Genomic DNA, 17,313 nt, shown 5'->3' with positions numbered 1-17,313 from the left:
AAATGCCCATTTATTTGGCGCCGACATTTCTGTCAGAGAAAATAGCTCTGTCTCCAATGAGGTTATACCCAGAAGTCCTGAGAGACACCACATGCTAACACAAACATAGATAACATGACTGCGGAATTGGTTCATCTGGCTGCACCACTGCAGTCTGGTTGAAAAAATTGGGGTCCAACTTGCCACCAACGCCAACATCTTAGAATTCAGGAGAAGGGCCTCGGCCACAGCCACTTACAGCTGTAGCTGCAACAGGGCAAAGTCTTCCCATCAGCGGTTAAGTCTGGGCTGCAGCGAAGACCATATGGTGGTTCCATTTTCTATTTGCCTTTGTTTTCACGGCAAAGTGAGTGCAATAAGCGCAGAGTGTTCCTAGCAACAAACAGGCCCATGGGTGAGAGAGGAATTGCTCCCCAGAGAAGCAAAAGGACAGCCACCTTGACAAAGCCCCATTCTATGTCAGAGAGCCAACTGCGCCTGGCTGCCCAATGCAATGCAAGCTAGAAAAAAGACAGAGCCTTGTAGAATGAGCATTTCCCCAGGGGCTCCCTGTGACGGCATGGTACTTCTTAAGACGAGATGTAACCAAGTCAAGTTCCCCTACATTGTTGCTGTCCACCTGCGAAGTTCTTTTAGTGTCCTTTGCCACCACGTTCACGTCCAATTTCCTCCTACATGTTCTTCATCCCTCCCCAACACTTCTGGCATCATTCATCTACATTTATACTAAGCCACTCAAGTCTCCCCCAAAGGAACCAAATCTTACCACAGAGACAGGATATATTTCAGAGGCATCTTCAAGGTGCCAATCCATGTGGAGCCAGAGGCAAAGCTAGCAGAAAGCACAGGCAAAGACAATAGCAAATTCATGCAACAAGAGCCAACATCTCCACATGCTCACGCTGTGCCAGGCACTGGTCTCAACATTTTCACTTGTATTTACCACATTTAATCTTCAAGACAGCCCTGAGGTAGGCATCATTATTACTCTGATTTTACAGACAAGGAAACTGAGGCACAGAAATATTAAATAACCTGTTAAGTTTCCATGGAACTGGTAGTGAGCAGATCTGGAGTCCACACTCCTATCTTCCAGGCTCCTCTGGGCTTCCAAGACGCAGGTGCTTCTTTACTACTTATATTTAATATTATAGACTTCTAGTGTAAGAAAGAATCTGGGGTGTCTTTGTCCATTTCCTATAGAAAAAGTCAATACCACAAATATCTAGCATAAGAAATTAATTTGGAATATTTTAGAATATGGTTTAAGCTGTTTGGCTCTGTGCGTATGTGTCTTAATATTCTTCCTGGTTTTTTTGAGGCCAAGGGTAGTGTTTCATATAGAATCAAAAGATTTGTTTTTCATGGTGATTCACCACTTTACTATAGTAGCTTTTAGTGACAAATAACAGAAAGCCCGGTTAAGACAGGATTAAATAATAAGGCCCTTTATTGTGCCACTAACCGTAAACCCAGAGGTAATGTGCCACATGTCCAAGCATACCCCAGTGTCCAGCAAGGAGAAGGAGAGCACCATGTTTTAGACCAACCCTGGTGCACCCCCTGAGCACATGGCCTGACCCGGGCTGGCAGCGGAGAAGAAGTGGAGGGTCAGCTGCGGGTGGACAAGACGAGCATCTCCCAATGACAGCATGGAGTCAGGTGAAGAATACAGCTGAGTATCAGTATCAAGAAGCAGAATAATAATATTTTGAAGGTACATCCTCTTTTTGCTAAAATACTTAACTTTTGCCTCAAGCCTGAGAGCTACTGGGAGTTGCTGACATGTGTAAGGGCGATGGCCTTGGCCAGAGGCGAAGGTGGGCAAGGAGAGGGAGCCCGTGTGGCACAGCGAAAGCACGTGAGCTTGGAGGGTTAGAGCCCAGGTCCCCAGAGAGGGACGAACAGCTCTCAGGCTCTTCTACGCCAGGCTTTCATGGGGCCTATGAGCTTAGCAGCGTTGTCATCTACTTTCACGCATCATGAAACTGAGTCTCAGTGAGGTCTTGTAATGTGCACAAGGCCACATAAATAGAAATCTGTGGGGCTGTAGTCTGAATCCCTGCCGTGTGACACTGGAGACCTTGCTGTCACATTCCGAGGGTTTCTTGAAATACAGTCTTGGGACTACCTGCATCACACCCACCAATTAGCCACAATGCAGAGTCCTGGCTCCAGGCCGGGCCTCCTTCATTAGACTTTCCGCGGGCCGGGCTCTAGAGCAAGCAACTGAACAGCATTCTCCACACTGAGGTCCAAGAACAATGAACAATAATCTATTATTTCCCCTCTGTGTTCTCAGCTTGGCAAGTCACTGTTTCTCCTTGGGCCTCAGTTTCCTCAGTTGTAAAATGAGGATGGTAGGGTCACTTCCAGCTAAAAAACTCTGATTATAATTCATCTTTAAATGCAACAATTTGCAGCCTGCCAAATGGCCCTTTTCCGTGTATCTCCTCATCTTTAAATGTTAGTGTTATTGAGATGATAACTTTTAAGTGTCACAGAATATATAGTCTGTTGCACAAATATTCATAGAATTCCTCTGGAAATCTGGGAGAATTAGACCCCCCCTTCATGTGGCATATTTAAAGCACAGCGCCCCCTGCAGCCCAGAGCTAGGACCAAACGACTTCTTGAGGTCTTCTACTCCAGGGATTTTTATTTCTCTGACTTCTTGACACTTCTAGAGACAAGGAACTCATGGATAATTTTAATTTCCCTTCTCCTCAGAAATCACAATCTAATTTAGTAGACATCTTTCAAAGGTTTAAACCAGGCACCCAATGCCACTCTCATTAGTTCTAACCCATTTTGGGTTTGCTCTGGTTTCGGTTTTTTATTTTTTCTTCAGAGAAAGGAAAGCAAGAACTAGGGGTATTAGCTAAACAAGTCCGGCCACTCAGTGGAGACACTTCCAGATAAGAAGGCTCTGAAGGACTTCCCATGGGCGTGAGGGAAGTCGCACACGCCATCCGGGGAAGAGGACCAGGAAATCACTGCTTGTTTTTCAGACAGCAGCGACGCTCATTGAGATGGCTCTCTGAGGCTCTGAGGACCACGGCAGGGAAGCCCTCGGTCAGGAGTGAGGCGGAGCGTGGCGGGGAGCTGCCAGTCCTGCCCGAACCCTCACAATGAGTCCCACTTGGCTCTCCCTTCACTGGCTGTGAGGCCTTCTAGGAGCGCAAATGGCCTCATAGTGGAGACCTGGAAGCTTCCAGGCATCTGATCAGAGTCGGAGCTGGCCTGGGGACTGCACTGCTAGACAGGTAACAGGCATTTCTCCCACTGTGGTCTGTCTCCCTTTGCAGCAAGACTTCGGGGCACCTCAGTCACTTTGACACTCCTTTACGACATTGTCTGGTTGTGATCTTCTTTGCCTGACTTTCTCTTACATAGCTGTGACATGTATGTGGTGAGCGTTAAGCATGTCTGGTCAAGAGCATTGTGCAGCCGATTAGTCAAGTTGAGACTGTATTTAGGGAGGTTATCAGGCACCGAGCTGGGATCTTTTTATGGTTTTCTCTATAACTAAGAGAGCTATTTTGTTTGTTTGTTCGGTTGGTTTTTTTAATGAATTTTCCCATCCCTGAGCCAGAAAATACCATAAAGACCAGAGCATTGGTGAATTACTATGTGAGCATTTCCACGGCCAGGCAGCCGGGTCGCAGCTGTGCTGATGAAGGGGAGGCTGCATCCTCATACACCGGGAGGAGCGCGGATATTCTCTCAGCTCCCAGGCAGCCCTGGGGCAAGGGGCGATCCCCGAAATGTGAAATGGAAGCCGCTGCCTCCCACTCATGAGAGAGGAAAGGGGCTTGCAGACAGTGCTGGGCAGGATGTCAGGAAGAGAGCAGGGATTCAGAGCTGGGTAGGCTTGCTTTGGGCATTCTAGAAGGGAGGAAAAGCTCTAAGATGTGTGGCTTGCTTAAATGATGTTTTCTTATCCTCTGTAGGAAGCCAGGCTGCGCCACTTCATGGCAGCTCAGTTTTTCCTTTCATAAAGGGCTGATGTTTTCCGTCTTTCGTTTTTGAATTGCATGAATAATGCAGGAATCTATTCATCCTGTAAGAGACTATCTCTAACAGTTTTTCAAGCCCCACACCCCCCTACACAACACTCTTTTTTTCCCCAGAATTATCCTGTCAAGAGTTTGTCCCGTATCTTACCAGTTAAATGACTGATTTTCTGTCTTCCCAGCTCTTAGGGCCAGCCAGGGCACACAGGAATACAATAAATTCTCACTGTCAGATTCACGTATTGATCCTTAACAATACCTGCCACTCAGTGGAAAGATAAAATGATACATGCAGAGTGTGAACAGCTCTTTTAGCACTTAGAAAAGTCTGAAAGAGTTTTACTCATTTTTTACCATTATTATCTTTGTGTCGGTTTTGGCTTTAAAATTAATAATATCCATGACAACTTCTCATGGATTAAACTCTAGATTTTCCAACTAGAGGTTTGGGCTTCTCTCTTGAAGGCCATCAAAGGCAGCTTTGTTCTGGAAATGAAAGGGGAAAAAAAATAAAATAAAAGGAAATTAACTAGATAGATGGATAGATGTCAAACCAAAGAATAATTAGAAAATACTTTCAATTGCTATGTGGTATTTTCTTGCTTTTGCCAAGCTTTCTCCACCCCAAACCAGAGGGCCACTTGGTCCTGCTGATTTGGGGCATTCTGGAGCACTTTCTTGACCATGCTGTTAAATTTGCCATGATCCCTTCTCCTGATCCCCGGCTACCGTGATGAGCCATTTCACCCTCCTGCATCGAGCTGGCCCCCTGGCAGTCTTCCTCTCCTTTCACCAGGCCCCGGGGGAAGCAGCTCTCCTAGTCCCATTTTATGGAACACAAAAATGAGAGCTTTGGAGGTTGTTTGTTCAGCATCACACAAGGAGTCCTTTTGGGATGCTGAAATGAGAAGAAACCCAGATCTCTGGCTTTCCAGCCCCATTCTTGGTCAGTAATATGAGGATAAAAGTCATGTGGAATAGAGAATTAAGGTGATTGACTGGATTCTGTCAGTTTGGTAGCAACGTGGAAGATGTTTTTCTGGGAATCAAGCTATTGCCTGATCTAGACTTTGGAAGAATGTAATACTTGTTGCCTGTTAGTAGCACCCCAGAAACTGACCAAAAAGAAAACAGTGCCCAGCGATTTTCCTGGAGCAATTGAATCAGAATTTCTGGGGAAGGGGCCCAGGCCTGCTATTTATTACTATTATTTTTTTAATCTCTGAAGTGATTCATTTATGCCACGAGGGTTGAGAACCACTGAGTCCTGACTGTCAGAGATAAAGTGGCTCACTTGAAAAGCAGAAGCAACACCCGTTCATGTGGCCAAAAATTTGGGGCCAGAAGTGCCAGCAGCTGTGAGCATCACGTATCAGGATACTGGCCGCTGCTGTTTATGACAGGGGCAGACGCCTCTCACCTCTGCACGTGACAATGAAGAAGAGTTGACAATGGCACTTCCTTTTGAATTTAAATCGGAACAACCCTGTTGACTTCACTGCAGATGCTCTGGGCTCCCTGTTACTTGTGGATTTTATGAAATCAGTTTAAATGTTCTAGGTAAACAGGATGTGCTCTTCCAGTGCCAAATGACCATGGGAGGTTATGCATTTTACTCAACGTCACTTTAACATGTTGTGTCCCAATCTCAAGAAAAAGGGGAAAAAGAAATACTAGCTATCCTTTGCATGGTCCACCACTTTCTGGATCGATCTAGATATGGATGGACAATAAATCAGGGCTGCTTTTACATAATAAAACGTGCCCCTAGAACCTTTCTCCCGCCGACATTTCTCAACATAGTTCAAGTTTGCATTGCTCATTGGTGTAATCTTTGTCTCCCTTATAGGGAGCACTAGGAGGGCCTTCCTCAGCTTATCTCAGTTTCCCCTGGGCCCACAAGTTTTGGCCCAGAATACATGCAAAAGGAAGGCTTGCTGAGTTAAATATCTGCACTGCGTACACTGAATTCGCGAGTTATTTACCAGCTCAGTGTTTCCGCTCACATGGCATGATTCTGAATGTGATTGTTAAAATAATTGGAATCTTGCTCCCTGTTTCCTAAAAGACAGTCACAAGAGTGAAGTCTTTAAAATCACAGTTTCGTGGAAGCACCTGTGCTGGAGAGACTTGCTGTAGAGTTACAAAGGCAGAAAGTCCTTTCCTTTAATAGCTCATATTCCCAATGGGAGGCAAGGCATGGGCACTGAGAGTTTTCATAATAACAGGAGATATTTATTGAGGGCTTACAATGTGCTGGGTGCTCCGCTCAGTGCTAACAAAGATTGTTAACTCAGTTATTCCAATAATCCCATACCTCGGGTGCTATCATCATCCCTATTTTATAGATAAGGGGACACACAGTTCCAGGTGAGCTGCTGAGGCACACAAAGCCAGCATGTAGTGGAGCAGGGAATCCAGTTCAGGCAGCGTGACTTCAGAGTCCGTTCGCCGAATTACTCTCCTACGCTACAAAACCACAATAGTGCTGCCAAAAGAGCCACGTGGCAGAGCCAGAGGAGCAGCTGAGCACAGGAATGCAGTGTTTGCAGGAGAAAGATGTATTTCTGGGGAAGACAAGAAAAAAGACAGTGTGCTATCAAGGTTGAGTTCAGACTGTGGCCGCAGACTCAACTACTTACTGTGTGACCTGGGATGCGCTACTTAATTTACCCAAACCTCAGTTTCTTCATCTGCAAAATGGGGATGATGATAGTTCTAACAATAGAAGATATAAGGATTAAATGAAACTAGTGCACGCACAGTGCTTAGCTTAATGCCTGGCACATAGCGAGGGCTTGGTGAACAACAGCAATTGTCGTTGTTACTAATGAATAAGCAAGACCTGAGATGAGGGGTAAATCTCAGAAAGGAGGAGGAGAGCATTTCAGTTGCCAAGAATAATATGTGAAGAAGCTGAGAGGTAGCAATCCATCGAATCAATATTTATTGTTAATGTTTATGACGTGTTTTGCAAAAGAAGGTACAATAAAGGCTTGTGAGTGGGTCAGCCTGTTCTGCATCCAAGTGTTATGGAAGAATAGGGTGGCGGATCTGGGTTTACATGAGGTTGTGTGATCAGGCCAGCCAGGTGAATTAGCCCAAATATTCTCTGGGCGTTTGCTTGTTTAAAGTATTTGAATGTGGTACAGTAGCGATCTATGAAAAATAGCATTGTAGGCAAGTTGATCAGCTGATGGTGTGCTGGATTGTTGAGCAGGGAAGAAAGGAGAGAGGGAGCTCATTCAGGAACTTGCTGCAATTGTCAGATGTGAGATGACTATGTCCAAACCAATGTGGTGGCCAAGGAAAATAAATAGCAGCGGTGGAGTCATTTAGTGACTGGTTGATTCCTGCCCTCGATTCTTGTGTCCGAGGATACCTGTGGGGTGATGGGCCTGGGAAACTGGGAAATAAAACCAGCAGTTGGCAAAACTGGGAAGAGATGGGTTAGGAGATGGCAGTGGGAGAGAAGAAGACACGTACAGCTTTAGATGAGCTGAATTAGACCCACGTGGAAATAGATGTTGGAGAGATGCTCCTAATATTTAGCAAAGAGCTCAGGGTGGACATACAGTTTTGGGAATTGTCACATAAATCAATAATTAAAACTCTAGAAGTGGACAAGCTCCTTAAGAGAAAGGGTGTCAAGAGAGATAAGCCAAGGACCCAGGAGTGGTTTTCGCAGGACCTCAGTGAGACGGTTGTAGGAAGAGGAGGATGGAATCGTAGAAGGAGGAGGGAAATGAGCAAAAACTGGAGGGATGAGAGAACAGGAGAGGGAAAAGGGGGTGCCACAAAGGAGGAGGCCCTAAATGACGTCAGAAACCACGGAGGATGAGGACTAGTGAAGAATGTCATCAGGTTTTCCTTTAGAACATACTTTTCATAATGAGGTGAGGACTTCATTTGGGCAGAATGTCCAGATTCAGGAAATCTTGGAATGGCCATGACTTCTCAGGGTACTGTATATTTGGAAAAAAAAAAAAATAACATCTTTTTCATTTTGAATAGTACACACACATTCTTCTTAAAGTCTAACGTAATCACTAGGGGGGAAAGACAATTTAAGAGAAGTGAAGTCGCTGGCCGAAGACAGCAATGCTTGGTCTCAGGGAGATGGAGTGGATGAGGGCATGAAAGGAGGAGACAACAGGGAGGATGGCGCTGCCGATTATTAAAATGTTGGACTATTTTAAACCAAGTGGTAAACAGCTGCCCCCGGAGGGCCCAGAGTGCCCTCCACCCACCTCTGCCGTAGCTTCCCAGCCCCTCGCCTTGGAAACCTCCCACACACTCCCCACTGTCTAGCAATGAAGGCCCTCAGGCCCCTGATCCTGCACAGTGACCAGAGACTGCTCTGATTGGTCCATTATTGTTATTAAAATACTCCAGTGTCATTTTGAAATTCATCTGATAAAGGGTAGAACCACAGAACTTAAGGACCAAACCTCCACCCAAGGGCTCTGACGTGCCATCAGCACTGCAGCCAACCACACGGCCACCCTCCATCCCAAAGGGAATGCACCCCCAGCATTGTTTGGCCAGGGCTTAGGGAAATCCCTTCATATGGTCACAGAAAGTAGCAAGATAGAAAAGATAAGAGCAGAGTTAGGAACGCAGTGTTTTCCTAAAGATGGCAATCTCTTGCTTAAAGGTTCAAATCCTCCAGTGATTTACAACAAGAAAGAAGCATAAAATGTTATCAACGCTGCACACATGTGTTTCCAAGTTTTGGAAAACTTGCCCCCATTGTGTACAAACAAACGTTCCTCTGTAATCTGATAGCGCTGAGCCACCCTGACACAATGCTGCTGCAGGACCTTGTTTCAAGGCAAAGGAAAATTAAATAGAGAAGCATTTTTCAAGGCAGTTCTTTAATTGGTATTGTGTTTCGTGTTTGTGTTAAATAAATATTTAGCTTATAGTTCTGCATGTGTGAGGGATGAGTCATCTAATTGAATAAGGTCGGCAAAGATAACTCTTATTAAGTGGTCCACTGCCGTTGAAAATACAGATCTCTGAAGACAGGCTCTTGAAGTTATACTGGAGGATTTTTAATCTGTATTTCTACAATTCAGGAGGGAGCTCACTGAAGACATCCTATCCTTATTGTAACCCTGTGCCTTCTAGAGATGAACAAAGAGTAATAATCATGGTGAAATTTGCTATGAAATTCCTCCTGAAATTTGGTATTACCATCCATCATCTGCCATCAACTCTGCTTTCAATTATTCTCTAGTAGTAGAATGATATATGGGATATCTATTTCCAGTCTCTCGCCTAGTCTCTATTTTGATGAGAAGTACACGTTTTAAAAGTAGCTGCCTGAGGGGCTGGCCTGGTGGCGTAGTGGTTAAGTTCGCACCCTCGGCTTCGGCACCCCGGAGTTTGCCAGTTTGGATCCCAGGTGCAGACCTACACACTGCTCATCAAGCCATGCTGTGGCAGGTGTCCCACATATAAAATAGAGGAAGATGGGCACAGATGTTAGCTCAGGGCCAGTCTTCCCCCCCACACACACAAAAGCTTCCTGAGCTTATGGACTGTACCCCAGAACACAGGGAGCAGGGCGTAGGGAGATATGCCCTCGGCTTCTTTTTTGTCTAGTCAGCCAGCCACTGGCCAAGGTTTAGTGGGAGGTATGGTTTCCTCTTGATATTTCCTTGATGTTGTCCTACCACACAATACAATTAGTACCTTTTAAAAAGAAAACCATGTATATCACAGCACATACTGTGTATGACGTGAAAGCCAAGCAGGTTATCCATGGGAAGACTCTCCACTCTCTCTGCTCCACTTTGCAACCAAATTTCTGGAGTTTTATGTGCTCACCCTCTCTAGGTCCTCACCTCCCACACTCTACACTCTTCCCAATGTGCCTTCTTCCCCCATACCCCAGTGAGATCCCACTTACTAAGAACACAGCATGTTTCTAAATGCAGTGGGCAATCTCAGTCCACTCCTTAAGGGACCTCTTAGCACCACTGGACATCGTTGACCATACTCTGCTTCTTGAAACTTGGCCTTCCCTTGTTCTAGACTCACTACTAGCCGTTTTTCCCTCCTGCCTCTGTGGTCTCCCATTACCAAACATTTTGCCTCTATCATCTTCCTTGATTGTGTAGGGGAGGAAGATATTTCCTCTACCCACTCTGGGTCCTTCTGGCCAGACAACGAATTAAATTCACATGAAACAGAATAACAGGAGAAAATTAAACAAAGCTTTATAACACGTATACATGGGAGAGGCTCAGGCAAACTGAGCAACTCAGCCAACTGGCCAAGGCTGCCTGTTTAAGTATCTTCAGCTACAGACAAGGAGGATGTTTGGGATAGTGGTTTGGGGCTTCAAAGGGGAGGAAGGCAACCCATATGGAAATGGAAAAGCAAATGTTTGGTAAATAGAACTTTGATAAGAGTGGGCTTAGCAAGGATCCTCCCAGTCTACCAGAACCCAAAGTTATGTATGGTGATGGCCTATCCTGGGGACAGGCCTTTATTTTAAATTTCTTTTAGGCAGTTAGGAGGGAAATGTCGAATGTTCTGCTGAGTCTGAGCCTTTATTGTCTTCAGCTAGAAATAGTCTGCATACCAGAGTGGCACATCTTGGGGCGGCCTGCCCTGAGCCCCATCAATTGATTATTGGAATTCTGTGAACCTTGGTCATAGGCCTTCTTCTCTACTCTCTCTACTGTCTTCTTAATCAGTCTTACCTACTCCTGTGGTTGCAATTACAAGGTCTGCCTGTCCTGGCTCCTGCTCACCTCACCAGCCCCATTTCATACCCTTCTCCTGCTCCCTTTTGGTGTTCCAGCCCCTCTGGCATGCTTGAGACAAATCAAATTTGCCATGTGTTTTCCCACCTCAGGGCCTTTGCACATGTTCTTCTTTCTGCCTGGAACCTTCTTCCTCCCCTCCCTGTCACCTGCCCATTTGTTTTCGGCTAACTCTAACTCATGCTTCAGATTTCAGCTCAATTGCATACTTCCTCTGGGACACCTTCCACAGATCCCCAGTGCTGGACAACTTCTACAAGTTCCCAAGACTAGCCTCTCACCAGGCTCTATTAGAGAGTTCAGCACAGTGGTTAAATGGATCGGCTCTGCCGTGAGACTTCCTAGGTTCAAATTCTGGCTCTGCCAGTTACCAGCTGTGTGATTTGGGGCAAGTATTTAACCACTCTGTGACTCAGTTAATTTGATCTCATACTGTTAATTAGACATTGTCCTAGCACCCCTTCATTGGAATTGTTGTGACGATCAAAGGGTTTAAGATAGTCAGTGTTCAAGCCAGTGCCTGGCACAGAGTAAGTGCACGACAAATATTTGTAGTGTCATTATTCTCCCACGTAGAACTTTCACAATCATAGTTAAACACCGAGTTGAGTAATTGATGCTTTATTAACGTCATCTACTCCATTAGACTCTAAGCTCCGTGGAGACAGGGACCATTCTCTGGTTTTTTTTCCACTTCCCCTGCACCTAGCAGAGCATGTGGCACCTAGCAGGACTTAATAAATGTTTGTCCAGTGTGTGAATGCACGGATGAGCGCATGAGTGGGGGAATCAGCAGGTTTGTTTCATGTAACAATTACAGTAATGAATATAACACAAGTAGGAAGGCTAAGGGTCTAGATTAAGAGGGGGTGTTCAGAGGAAGTAGCCTCTATTTATAGCTGAACAGATCAGGGAACCTCCAGCCAGAACGTGGCCTTTTGCCTGGACATTGAGGGGTGGATAGAATTTGAATATACAGTGATTTTCATAGGGCTTAAGGGCAAGACAAGACGGAGATTAACAAACCAAGTAAATGGCAGCATTATTTCATCTTTGCCAAACACTTAAAAATAATTTGATAATAATAACTACTTCTCCCTGTCCCCGGGATTAATTCTCAAAGATTAGTTTTTGTATTTTTACTTTTGCATGAACACTGGAAAATCTCTTGCACTATTTTAAATTACGAAAAAGCAACCAGCTTCAGTAGTGAAAATATGACAGATGCTTATTAAATACACCAGCTCTGAAAAATAAAATCCAGGTCGTGGAGGGCCTGGATTATCAGTAAAGCGATTGCCTTTACTCTGAAAGCAGTGGGGAGCTGAGCAGAGAGTGGCACATGAGAAGAGCACTTCTGGAAGATGGGTCTTGCCTCCAAGTAGACGTTGAGGCAGAGAGGAAGAGAACGGAAGCCATCACAATGGCATGTGTGAGGGCCAGTGAAGGCCTGGAGTGTATAGTTAATCAGAGGTGGGCTGGATAAATGCAACAGATGATTATGATTAGGCTCAGAAGCCTGTGTGAGGTTATGTTGGATTTGAAATAATGATGAGCAATTTTAGACTCTTTGAACAGTACTGGGACCTTCAGAGGCCAACTCCTACACCCCAATTTTTACGTCACTGAGTGTAGTTTTGCTGATAAGAAAACTGAGAGGTGAAGTGACTTGCCATAGGTCACACAGCTGATTAGTGGCAAAGCAAGGCTAGAACTCATGTTTCTGGTTGCCTGGTTTAATACCCATATAGAGAAAGTTTTCCATTTATTCTTATTGATAACCCACCAAGAAGATCTCGTGGCCCAAATGGTACCTTTTCCCCAGTGGAATAGACTGCTTAGTTTATCATTTTGCCACCACCATATATCAGCTGTGTGGCCCTGGCGAGTTATTTATCCTCCTAACCTTCCATTTCCATATCTGAGAAGTGGGGATAATTTAGTTGTACCATAGGATCGTTGAGAGGGTCCAATGACAATCTTTGAAGAGAGCTTAGCACCATGCCTGGAATGTGGCGAGCACCCATAAATGACAGGGATCTATATCATTGTCATCATCATTATTGAAGACCATTATTCTCCATAATCCTATCATAAATGGCTTGCCTGGCTGTAGGACAATATTATTATCCAGAATCCTTGGTTGATCTCTTGAGTCCTGACTGACTCAGGCCCTAGCTGCCTTTGAGACACACAGCCCTTCCTTGTCCTTAGTTTTCTCATCTGAAAGACTAAGGAGTGTGTCTGGGGGGGAGGAGGGGGCGGTGAGGGGGGGGGGCTCGAACTAGAGATGAATTCTAACTTGCCTTCCAGTTCTGATTGTCTACGTTTTTATGCTCTTTTCAGACGCACCAAGAATTCATTTTTCAGTTTTCATAAAAACATACCCAGAACAAACAATAAATACTCAGCAGCAGACCAGAGGTCCACACTCACCCTTTTTAAATGATAAAAGATAAAAGGAGGTGTCATTCTTATTGAATTCTACGTTAGTTTGCTAGGAGCGATGGAACAAAGTCCCACAGGCTGGGTGGCTTAAACAACACAAATTGATTTTCTCGCAATTCTGGAGGTTCTTGTCCTTCCTGTGTGTGTGTCCGCCTCCTCGTCTCCTTTTCTTCTAAGTTCACTGGCCATATTGGATTAGGGCCCACCCTAACGACCTCATTTTAACTTAATTACCTCTTTAAAGACACTTTCTCCAAATCAGGTCACATTCTGAGATACTGGGGGTTAGGACTTTAAAATGAATTCTGGAGGGACGTAACTCAGCCCATAGCAAATTCCACCTCTGACCAGGGCATTTCGAGCTTCGTAGGCACGATCTCTAATCTTCACAATGCTGCAAGGCGGGTGCTGCGATCCACGTTATTCACGGCAGGAAACTGAGGCTCAGTGGGGTTAAGTGTCTGGCCCATAGCTACTAAGCGGGGGAGTGGGAATCGAACACAAGGCTGTTTGGCTTCAGAGCCGCTGCTCTTTCCGCTACAGTCTGCTACCGGGAGCGGGTACCCACCAGAGCCCTAATGGCAGCGAATTCGTTCTCTTTCCAAGTCAGAGCCAAAACAGCTCTGCCTTCTTTGGTGACGGTGGTTGTTCAGGAGAACAATGTCCTCTTGCCCATCATGGCTGACCACATCCCAGTGGTTGGACGAGCTGCTCAAGGAAACCTCTATACGTGGCTCGGGGGACTTCCAAACATCACCCTTTGGGCTGCTGTGTTCCCTTTGAAACAGAGACAACTGCCTCTGCTTGTGCTGTTCTCCTTTGCCTGAAATTCTCTTCTCTTTCTCCATTATGCGTCGAAGCATTGCCCATCCTTCAGGGTCAGGCTAATGATGCTGGTCACTCCCAAGCTCACCCGACTTCCCCCTCATCCTCAGCTCCAGTCATGCTTGTCAGGTGCACACTGCAGCTCACTTCAGTGACAGGCCAACTTGGGTGCCGATCTCCCTCCGTTACTCGCTAGCTGGGCAGCCTGGGTAAGTTCTGTAACCTCTCTGTGCCTTCACATTCTCATCTATGAATTAGGATTGAAATACCTGCCTTACAGGGTTATTGTGAGAGGCAAATTAAGTGAGTTAACATATTTATTGCACTTAGCACTGTGCCCGGTACTCAGGAGGCATTTAGTAAACAGTGTCTTTTAAGCTTACATTTTCCTTTCAGTCTATGTTTCTTTAACTGTATGCTTCATGCCTTCCCAATGAGATTGAGCTTCTTGAGGGCAAGGACTGTGACTCTTTTTAACATGTGAATGCAGAGCACAACTTGGGGCCTAGAACAAGCAGCCTGTGTTTGTTGGTCCCTAAGCATGCAACACATTTGATGCTACATGAGATACAGAACAGTCTCAAATAACAACCTGGGCTATTGAAATGCATCAAAAATGATTGAGAAGATCACCTCTGAGTCCCTACTCCTATTTATCCATTCATTCATCTACCGTTGATTGATTGCCTCCTAAATGCATCCCCCTCAAGATTCGGTTTCCACGTAGTTCCTTTAGTAGCGGGAGAGCTATAGGCTGGTGATGGAAAGTGCCAGAGATGTGCAGGGTAATGTGCAAAGAGCAACAGAGTGCTGAAAATGTGGATCTGCAGACCTCAAGTCTCCCTATACATCAGAAACAGCTGGAGTGGATACAGACCGTCAGTTCCCACCCCCCAGAAATTCTAATTCAGTTAGTCTGAAGTGATACTAAAATAACAAGCAAACAAATGAAAAAAGAAACTCCCCAGGTGATTGCTCTGATGTTCAGCCAGGATAAGAACCACTGAAGCAGATGAGGCACAAATACTCCAGGGAACTTCCTTCCAGGCTGGTGGTACCTGGTGATGCTAAGCGGAGGGGCTGTGTGATGGGCTAAAGCTGGGAGAGGAACGCTGGACTGGAGGCACCTGGGCAGAGGCTGGTCACACATGGGCTCTCTTTCACCTCTTACCTTCCTCCTCCCCGAGAGGACTCAAGGAGAGCATCAAGGCTGGGCTCCCCAGAGGAGAGGGGCCAGGACACCAGAGAGCATGGGAAGGCAGAGGTGTGTAGAGCTTAGGAAGTAAATCATTTCCAGAAAGAATCCCACTATTGCTCCATTTAGAAGTGGCTTGGAATCACAATCTGATGATGACACTGGGGCATCAGATCACACAGATGTGGTCATTTTGTGAACATGCTCCTAAACTTGCCAGGCATACAAGCCTGTTTACTCCTCTCAGCCCCAAGAAAGTCTGGGCAGGTCAAGACTGATGAAGGGTTTCTGGGGGAGCAGTTGGTCTTAAGTACTGGTTATTTATAAGATCTGGCAGAACAGTTCCCTGATATGTTTGTTTCAGGCCAGTTTCACAGGACAGTTCCTGGTGCATAACCACTCAGCAAGAGGACGTTGTTATAGATGCTACAAGGAACCCAGACCCTTGTCCTCTAAATGCAGTGCGGCTGAGAATCCTGATGACTGATTCCTGGCATATGACGTCAGGGTGCTTGATTTCGCTGTCTTGTCTCTTCCAACTTCACAGACAGGAAAACAGAGTCAGAGGGGACCAGGAAGTTGCTCATCACCACGGGGTTAGTATTGGGCATGAGATCATATTTCCCAGCCTTTTCTAAGATACAGCCAACTCATACAGGTTTGTGAATTTTCATAGAGAGCGTCCAGGATTTATAATTGTGAGAAAGAAAGAAAATGATCTGACCTCATTCCCAAAAAGCCTCTGTCTCTGTGTCTCTTAGTTGTTGTCTGCCATTTACTCCAGGAATTTAGAATAAATGTGAACTTCTGAGGGATTTACAATTAAAGGGTCCCTACTGGAAGATACATTGCCTCGAATGTGGATGCTGCTCCATGCTTTTAACTGGATGAATTTGGATTTTTTTCCCCCATTAGCCAAGTTAAAGAGCCTCCACTGGCTTCCTCACAGATGAGAACAGCTGTGAGCTGGAGGGTTAATGACAGATTATTGATATAGGTAAGAAAAGTTTCTCTTCAGATCTCTCCTGAAATGTAGTGGCAACCTCAAAATTTGAACTGATCTTCAGCTGGCATCACTGTTCCAAGGGGTCGCTCATGCCATCCTGGTTGTCAGATGTTTTGAATATTACCTCTCCCTCCAAGTGGTACCATTCTCCTTTCAAGTGGAGAGCCCCTCGCCTTTGCTGTGAAACTGATGACTATACATAGCTGTTGTCAATCCTCTGAATCCAGAGAATACTCTCCTGCCCAGAGTAGGGTCCTCCTGCTATCTCTACTTCTATTGATTTGTGATTTTGTTGTCACTAAATAGGTCGACAGAGAAAATATTAATTTAATCAAGAACGGTCTCAGGAGCAGCTGGGGGAAGATGGGTACAGTGGACAGTATTGGCTGGTGGCCTACACAAAAAGACTAGATATAACCTTTTGAGGATGTTATAATTCTTGCTAAGTTTGATGAAAAAGTCAACAACGGGAAATAGTGGAAAGATATGGAGTCAGCCCTAGTCCTGCTAATACCTGAGTCCCTCCCTGGGTGTCATATACTAAGGGAGGCTCATTCACCATGCGTTCAATGTCTAAGTCTCATCCCCTTATTAATTGCCTCCATCTGGAACCAACTAGTTCCAGTGCACTAAGTCAGGACCTGAGAAGATTATGTTGCCTCCTAAATACTTGATTCATCTCAGAAACAGTTGCTATCACCAGGCTAAATCAGCCTGCCCGATGCCCACAAAGCCAACAAGAGAGGAGAATTCTAACAGAGAACTTAGCACTAAGTTGCTATGATTTCCCTACAGCAGATGCATCTGGTTTTAAATATCTGTTCCCGTAACCTAAATTGCAAAGTATTTTCCAAAAGCCATCGAGTTCCAGAATTTTAAAAATGTATTGGATTGCCAGATTTGCAAATTAGATCAGTTTTCCAGGGCCTTATGCTTCTCTCTTTTCCACTGGGGAAGAGGAAAAGGAGGCAGCCAGCAGCTGGTGATTAAAACACAATTCTCCCTGGCATATAAATCTTGGCTATCATCTGTGTTATCCTGGCC

The 17,313-nt window shown here is 45.3% G+C and overlaps 1 protein-coding gene across 16 annotated transcripts in view; it reads left to right on the top strand.

Moving 5' to 3' along the window:
* ADGRF5 (adhesion G protein-coupled receptor F5) overlaps positions 1 to 17,313 on the top strand; it is a 101,315-nt gene that overhangs the window by 26,127 nt on the left and 57,875 nt on the right. Inside the window, exon 1 of one of the 16 annotated variants that reach the window (XM_070245654.1) lies at positions 2,652 to 3,266. The exons of 8 other annotated variants lie outside the window; for them this stretch is intronic. The gene's annotated coding sequence lies outside the window, so the exon portion shown is untranslated. Of the gene's footprint in view, positions 1 to 2,651; positions 3,267 to 17,313 lie in introns of those variants that run through there. 7 more of the 16 variants (XM_070245657.1, XM_070245653.1, XM_070245655.1 and 4 more) reach the window with 7 other exon arrangements.

This window comes from Equus caballus, chromosome 20, assembly GCF_041296265.1.
Source record: "Equus caballus isolate H_3958 breed thoroughbred chromosome 20, TB-T2T, whole genome shotgun sequence".
Lineage (NCBI taxonomy): Eukaryota > Metazoa > Chordata > Mammalia > Perissodactyla > Equidae > Equus > Equus caballus.
Note: the sequence above shows the minus strand (reverse complement) of the source record. Positions and strands in the feature narration are given on the sequence as shown.